Raw genomic sequence first — 8,430 nt, forward strand, 5'->3', positions numbered from 1 at the left:
GGGGGGGGCGGTGAAGAAGGCAGATTTCTCCAGTCCCGAGCGCAGGGGGAAAGGCAAATGGGTGGATCTCTGACGGATCCTGTACTGAAGGCTAAGTGTAAACTGACACCCCAACTCCCGAGGCCCCCGCCTGCGGCACCCGCTTATGAATTGAGAAATGTGGAAGCGAAAAGGACCAAACCTCAACTAAAAATAATTATGTGCAACAAATGAAACCGAAGTGGGTTGGCGCTAATAAATGCGGCCAGGTCAGGAGACCACCAGGACACTGCTGCCCTTTAGCCAAAAATCGTGAAGCCGAATTGATTGGTTTTCAGCCTCCCCTTTTCATTCTTTTCTGAGCTTCATGGAGTTTTAAAACTTTAATTAGGTATTTTTTTTTTTTTTTTACTTTTGCTGTTTCTTCTCTCACGCTGTTGAACACACCCACTCAGCAACAACTTACGTTTAAAAAAAAAAGAAAATCGGTTCAAGGGTGCCCCCTGTTGGATGGCAGAGGAATAACTGAGTTTATTGCAAGTAAACCCAATCCAGAGGGTTTGCAAAATTGGGTGGATTGAGGGCTGATCTTTTGCCTTACAAAAGGATTCAGCATAGGATTTCTTCAAAAATCCTTAAGAGATGACAGCTGGGCACTTAGGTGTTCCTGGTCCATCAAAAGCTGCTAACAATCTTCAATGGAAATGGAGAAATGGCTCTCCACTTTTTCAGAGCTAACCCCCAGCAGTGTCTTCCCTTCCTAAGGCTTTATTCAAGGGAAGGGGACCATCGCAATAGATATAGGGACCACTGCAATGAATTTTGTAGTGGAGGAGAGAGATGGGGCTCAACTCGGAGTAGAGCATGGGCAAGTGTGAATTTATAGTCAGTGAGGGGGCCAGTGGATGCAAAGTTACTAGGAAGAAACATCAGGGTTCGGGGGCGCCTGGGTGGCTCAGTTGGTTAAGCGACTGCCTTCAGCTCAGGTCACGATCCTGGAGTCCCGAGTTCGAGTCCCGCATCGGGCTCCCTGCTCAGCAGGGAGTCTGCTTCTCCCTCTGACCCTCCTCCCTCTCGTGCTCTCTGTCTCTCGTTCTCTCTCTCTCAAATAAATAAATAAAATTAAAAAAAAAAAGAAAGAAAGAAAAGAAACATCAGGGTTTGAAAAGGCGGTTTTGGTTAAACAGACCTAACAGGGTTTTTGCTGAAGGTAGATCAGGATGACCAGACATCAGTTGGGTGATCGGGGAGGATGAGAAACCCCATCAGGTATCAAGAGTGATCAGATACGGAGGGTGGGGGGTTTTGGTTAAACAGACTTTTACTAGGAAGTGCACAGATGGGCCCAGGGGGAATGTTCAGAGGAGCCTGACTACAGAATCTCTGTGACCCTGAGGGTGTGTTAGGTGGTGTAGCCTGATGAGTAAGATCCCTAGAGGATGCCTGGGGTTAGTAGCCAGCCAGACCTGAGGATGGGTCCCTGCTTCACCATTTCTGAGCTATGTCACCTTACAAGTTTCTAACCACCCCCCCCCTTCTGTAGTTATCTAATCTGCGAGGTAAAGTTGTCGTAAGATGAAGGTCTTAGTGTGGGGCCTACGCACAGAGCATGCACTGAGGCACACACGTACACAGCCAGACGCTCATGATGGTATGTGATTTTGTAGCATTTCCTGTAATGCAAGTTGGCTTTAAATCAGGATCTCACTGTGTTCAGAAGAAAAGGCTAAAAACGTAGGGCAAAGGAGCACAGGGTTTCTTTCTACTTTTGAACACACACCCGAAAAGACCATTTGTAAGCAAACACTTCAAGTGCATTGAAAAAGCATGGAATTCTGTCTCCGCGAGCGTCTCAACTGCTTATATAAACAACCAGTGAACAATGCTATATACATTATTGACTAAAGAGACTATATTAGACTAAATAGTCTATATTTTGGTGGAATATAAGCAAAATTATGTTTATTTTGTTTAGCTGATTTTTATTTCTCCTTTTTTTTTCCTTCCCCCATTTCTCCTTTTTATTGTGAAACATATTACAGAAAAATTCAAAGAACATAAATGTGACCATTTAACAAACTAACATCTAGGTCAGGATAGAGAACATTGCCAGCACTCCAGAAGCCCCTTGTTTATCCCATATGTCACATTGACCTTCTTCCCCCCGCCCCCCAAAGGTAACCACTCTCTTAAATTTTTATGGTAATAATTTCTGTTCTTTATAATGTTTACCCCCTGGATTATGACCTTTATATGATAATATGAATTATTTTATATATTACAAATTTTGTATACAAACCTATGTATATAATACACACATACATATATTCATACAGAATGAATTCTTTGCTATATTATGACCTTTGTAGAAATGGAATCATATAGTATGAATTGTTTTGTGTTTTGGCTTCTTTCCTACAACATTACATTTTGAGATCCATCCGTGTAACTACTTTGTTTACTTTTTGCTATCTAGCATTTAATTGTGTGAGTGTACCGCATTTTATTAATCCACTCTACTTTTGATGGACATTGGATTATCCAGAGTTAGGGGCTATTACAAAGGGCTACTGTGAACATGCTTGTGCATATTTCCTGCTACAATGTTCATGAACACATTAAGGATCTAACCTATGAGTGGAATTGTTGTATCAAAGGGAGTATCCATTTCTACAGAATTAGTGGGTAATTCAAAAATTGTTTTCCCCAGTGGTTGTACTAAAGTTTCATCAGCAGTGTGTGAGAACTCCTGCTCATATAGGTGGCAGTATTAGATTTTCCCATGTTTGCCCACCCAGTGAGCTTATAAATAGTATTTCACTGGAGTTTTAATTTGTGTTTTTCAGGTTACTCATGAGGTTGAATACCTTTTCATATTTACCTGTCCTAATTTTTGAAGTGCATGTTCAAATCTTTTGCCAATTTTCCTTTTTGAGTTCTCTGTGTTTTTCTTACAAATTTGCAGGAGTTGTTTATGTACTTAATACTACTCCTTTGTGGGTTGTAGTTTAAATAAATTGAATTTATCAATATTTCCTTTATGATTAATATATTTTTCATATTAGGAAATCCTTTCCTACCCTGGGATCATGAAGCTATTCTTCAATATTACCTGCTGGAAGCATTTTGTTTCATCTTGCACATTTATTATTTTTTTAAGATTTCTTTATTTATTTTGAGATAGAGATGGGGGAAGGGGAGGGGCAGAGGGAGAGAGAGAGAGAGACTCCTTAAGCAGACTCCGCCATGAGCGCAGAGCCCAATTTCATGACCCTGAGATCACGACCTGAGCCGAAACCAAGAGTCAGACACTTAACTGACTGCACCACCCAGGCACCCCTCATCGTGCACATTTAGATTTATATTCCACTTGTAATTGATTATGTGTCACGTTCAAGGTCAGAGGTCACATTTCACTTTTTTCAAATATGGATATTCAATTGCTCCAGTACCATTTATTGAAAAGTTTGTCCTTTCTCCAAACGTGGGTCATATATGAGATGTGTAGATGTGTGTGGGTCTGTTTCTATGTTTTTGGGGGGTTGGAGGGGGGTCTGTGCTGGGGCTTCAGTGGAGAATAAGCCCAAGTTCTGACCTGGCGGAGCTCTACATCTAGTGCGGACCACAAGCCAGGTCTCACGTGTCTGTCATTTACTGCTTTTGGCAGAGAAAAAGAAATAGAAGAGAGGAGAGTCTTAGCGAATAATCTAGATGTGAGGAGCAAAGTAATAGGATTGGAAAGAGGGGTTAGTGGAAGAGAAATGAAGATAAATTCATAATATCTTATTCCAATTTCAGTTTTGCAGAATCTTAGGTATTACCTAACAGCAATTTTCAAACTGGCATGCACAGAGGGTCCATCGTTAAGATCTCTTTCCTGAAATAACTAAAAGGATTTTTAGAACAAAAATACTGTTTTTTGGTAGTTTAATTATAGGGTTTTGCATAGCAGTAGATGTTACTTTTAAATAACTTAATATATAGTGTATTTAAATTTTGTTTCTTTAAAAAAGCACCTGTTAGTGACTAAGTCTACATGGGGGGCAGGAGGGGACAAGGTATTTTATAACACTTGCCACCATTATATTGTCATTACAAGGCAATTGAGGAGCTAAACACAAAATAGGAATGAATCCGAACTTCTCCAACTCACTATGAACATATTCTAAAATAAACTTAGGGAAAAAAAAAAAGAAAGACCAGGGAAAAGTGGAATCATGTTAAGCCTTGTGCTCACTTTTATGTAAAACAACAATTTCTCATCAAAATGTTTGATAGACGAATGCTCCCAATTATCCTTCTGTAAGAGTCTTCATTCATTTATGGACATGGGCCTGTATTCAGCTAACAGCTAGTGGAAGTCTATTTGATGCCAAGCACAATGCTAACTACAAAGATGAATAAGACACATGTCCTCTCTGCAAGAAGCTCACAGTTAATTATAGCCCATTCAGGTGCATGCAGTGATAGAGGGAGACAGAGAAGACAGGTGTCTACCCTCCAGGGTAGGCTCCTGGAGGAAGTGGATTGAGTCCAGAATTCCTTAACTTACAGTGAGGTTACGTCTCAATAAACCCATCCTAAGTTGAAAATATTGTAAGTTGATATTTATATTTAATGCATTAAATATCATAAATGCATTTAATATACCTAACCTACCAGACATCACAGCTTAGCCTAGCCCACCTTAAACATGCTCAGAACACTTACATGAGCCTATAGTTGGGCAAAATCATTTAACACAAAATGTTGGCTCTCTCATGAAATGTATTGGGTATAGTACTGGAAGTGAAAAATAGAATGGTTATATGGGAGCAGAATGGTGTAAGTTGTATGGGTTGCTGACCCTGGTGATGGTGTGGCTGACTGGGAGCTGTGGCTTGCTACGCCTGCCCAGCATCGTGAAAGAGGATAGTACCAGACAGCACCAGCCTGGGAAAGGATCACAATTTAAAATATGGTCTTTACTGAATGTATATTGCTTTTGTACCACCGTAAGATCAAAAAATTATTAAGTTGGGGATGTGTGTATTAATGGTTGAACTGACATATGTATGATCTGAAATAGAATTAAACAAATACACGTGGTGAGCATTAGAAACTTCAAGCCATTCAATGTTGGCGGAACATCACGTGTGAGGTGAAACGGTGGAGCAGTCAGCCTAAGCAGGCAGGCGGGCACTGCTCAGAGAGACTGGTTTGCTCTGTTAATAACAACTAACATCTAATGATTGCTCACTATGTGCCAGACGCTACCCTCAGCATTTTATTTTGTCTCATTCAATCCTTCCACTGCCTATCCTATGGGGTAAGTACTATTTTATCATCCCCATTTTACAGATGAGGAAACTGAGGCCTAGTTTGGTTAAGCAGTGCCCAGGTTCTCACAATGAGTGGAGCCAGGGTGTGAACACAGGCAGTCTGCCTCTGGACTCATGTTCTTACCTCCTTATACCATGCCTCAGTGGCAGTGGGGACTTTACTAGAGATGCATTCTTCAGCAGGGAAACAAAATGATTGAATTACATACCAATACTCTGGATATAAATGAAACATTTTAATAACCCCACAGACTGAAAATTAATTTAAAAGGATCTAAAACAGGCTGAGCAGTCAGTGCCCAAGGAGCTGCTCTCTTCAAACAGAATGCACCATGAACTGAGAACCAACTCTTCTAAATGAAATTAGTCAGCAAGGGACAATCTGCCCAACCTGGCCCGGAAATGGCTTTCAAACGTGTTACTTACTGATAGGGCTGCTTTGATCTCAGCTAAATGCTAAGGGTGTCTCCCTATTTACTGATTTAGAATGCAGCCCTTCCTGGCTGACCATGCATGAACTCTTCTAACCCAGGAAAGAGCAGTGGGTCGACCCTGAGAAGGTGCTGGGCGCTAAAATGATGCTTTTTGTGCCTGTTAATAAATATTGATTACAAAAAGGAGGAGAGTAAAGAATTTGTCTATTTCTCCACAGTAGTGTAGGGCAGAGGACGTCCAGATCAGTTTGTTCATTTGTTCATTGGGCAAATACTTATTAACTTCCTAATTTGTTCAAGCACTGTGATGTTAAGCGCTGAGGACATACTGGTGAGCAAAATCAGACAAATTCCTCAAGGAGTTGCAGTCTAGTGAAGGAAAAGGACACTAATCAAAGAATCACTAACAGGGGCGCCTGGGTGGCTCAGTTGGTTAAGCAGCTGCCTTCAGCTCAGGACATGATCCCAGAGTCCTGGGATCAAGCCCCACATCTGGCCCTCTGCTCAGTGGGGAGCCTGCTTCTCCCTCCCTCTGCCTGCTTGTGCTCTCTCTCTCTCTGTCAAATAAATAAATAAAATCTTAAAAAAAAAAAAAAAAATTCCTTAAAGAAAAAGAATCACTAAGAACGTGCAATTATAACTATAGTGAATGCTTTGAAGAAGTAGGCTGTAAAGAGAGGAAATCCCCTTCTCTAGGAGGCAGGAAAGCCTTCCCTGAGGCAGTGAGGATTGAGCAGAGATCTGAAAGGGAAAAGAGGTAATAGTGGGAGCATAAAGATTGGGGGACAGCCTGTGAAAAGGCCCTGAGGCAGGAAGAAGGCTGCCAGGTCAAGGAATCAAAGGTGTCCAGTGTGGCTGGTTTGAGACCAGGCAGGGGAGGTCAGTCTAGCTCTGCTAAGCCTGAAAGAACAAATTGGGGATTTGCTGTTTTATGCCAAGAACAAAGGTGGGTCAATAAAATGTTGTCAGTGTTTGTGTTGGGGAATGTGTGACATGATTAGATCTGCATTATTCCAAAAAAAATTCCTACTGAAGGGAAATTGGATTGGAAGGAGGCAAAAGTTTACTTGGTCCTTCTCTTCCTGCATTTAAAGAACATTTATTGTGTGCATACTGACGCTGTCCAATAGGAATGTAACAGAAGCCACATTTATCATTTTGAATTTTCTAAAAGTCATAGTAAAGACAGTAAAAAAAGTCATAGTGAGATTAATTTTAATATATTTTATTTTTCCCAATATATCTATAATATTACCATCTCAGCATGTAATAATATAAAAAAAGTACTAGTGAAGTATTTTGAGTTCTTTTTTTCATACTTAGTCTTTGAAATCTGCTGTGTATTTCACACAGTTCAATTTAGAAACAAAATTTTCATTAGAAATACATCTGTATTTAGATTTCATAAAACTCACACTTGAAAAAACAGGTTTGTGTAGCCAAGTTGTTCCAAACATATTTAAAGGTTTTCCAATAACTGAATCCATGACCAGTTTTTAAATTAAAATTAAGTTAATATTAAACATTCAGTTCCTCCGTCAGAGTCACCACATTTCAAGCACTCGACAGCCATATGTGGCTACATATTGGACAGAGCGGAAGGAGCTTTTCCATCACTGCAGAAAGTTGTATTGGAAAACAGAGATGTATCTGCTGGTGAGGTCCTGGGCATTCATCAGCATCCTTTGGAAGACCTAACCTTTCAAAGTTGTTGATCATATTCATCTAGAACAGCCCCACTATTTCCTTTTATGAAGGCAGCCTTTTGGCACTGTTTTGGTTTCTCAAGAAGATTTTCCTCCTGGGAGGACAATGAGCTAACCTGCTGAAATAAAGATCCAGTCGGCTTGGCTGTTACATTTTTGTTTGAATCCTTGCCCTAGGATCCCTCAGAGTAAGCTGTCAACATCAAAGTACTAGCACTTTTGTGAGGCCTTATGCAAACTACAACCCCTCACACTTCTCGCCTGGCAGCACATATCTGCGAAGAGCAAACATTGATTTTTCAGGTCTAATAATGACAATTACAAAATTCAACAAGCCACAGGACCAATGAGCCTCCTGCTGGCTCTTCTTCCTCAGGGGTCCCCAGTCACAGAGGGAGTTCCCACCAGAAGAGAGGGACCTGGGAGCAGATGTGTAATCAAGGTGTCGGGGCCCAGCAGGCCCAGGCACCAGGCCCTCAGCTGCCAGTATGGTCTGCTGGGTACCAGTCCTCTTCACAGAGTCCCCTCCAGCTCCCTCCCTTCTTTACTCCCCATTTGGCTCAAAACTAAGCAGGGTGATTTCTTTCTCTGTCACTAAGAATTTTTGCAAATTTCTACGGAAACTAATTTTGCCCTTGCTCTCAACTGTGGGCAATGCATAACATTCACACCCTCCCTTGTCTTTTGCCACGACTTCCTCCCACCCCAATCCCATCTGATACTTTAACATAACAGATGTGAAAGAGCCCAATTCTATTCACTTTTCCATCAGAAATGTGAGCCCCTTGGAAGGAGGGACCAAACGTTATCTTCCTGTGTTTTAAAAAAAAATTCTTTAAAATTCTCTACACAGCTTCTCATCCATTTTATGCAGTTATTGGGTGTTTGTTGCTTCTTACGTAATAATGGCTAATGTCAGTTGAGCATTTACTAAACGGCAAGCACTTTACACAGATTCTCCCATTTAATTCTTATACCCATTCTATAGGG

This window comes from Neomonachus schauinslandi, chromosome 6, assembly GCF_002201575.2.
Source record: "Neomonachus schauinslandi chromosome 6, ASM220157v2, whole genome shotgun sequence".
Taxonomy (NCBI): domain Eukaryota; kingdom Metazoa; phylum Chordata; class Mammalia; order Carnivora; family Phocidae; genus Neomonachus; species Neomonachus schauinslandi.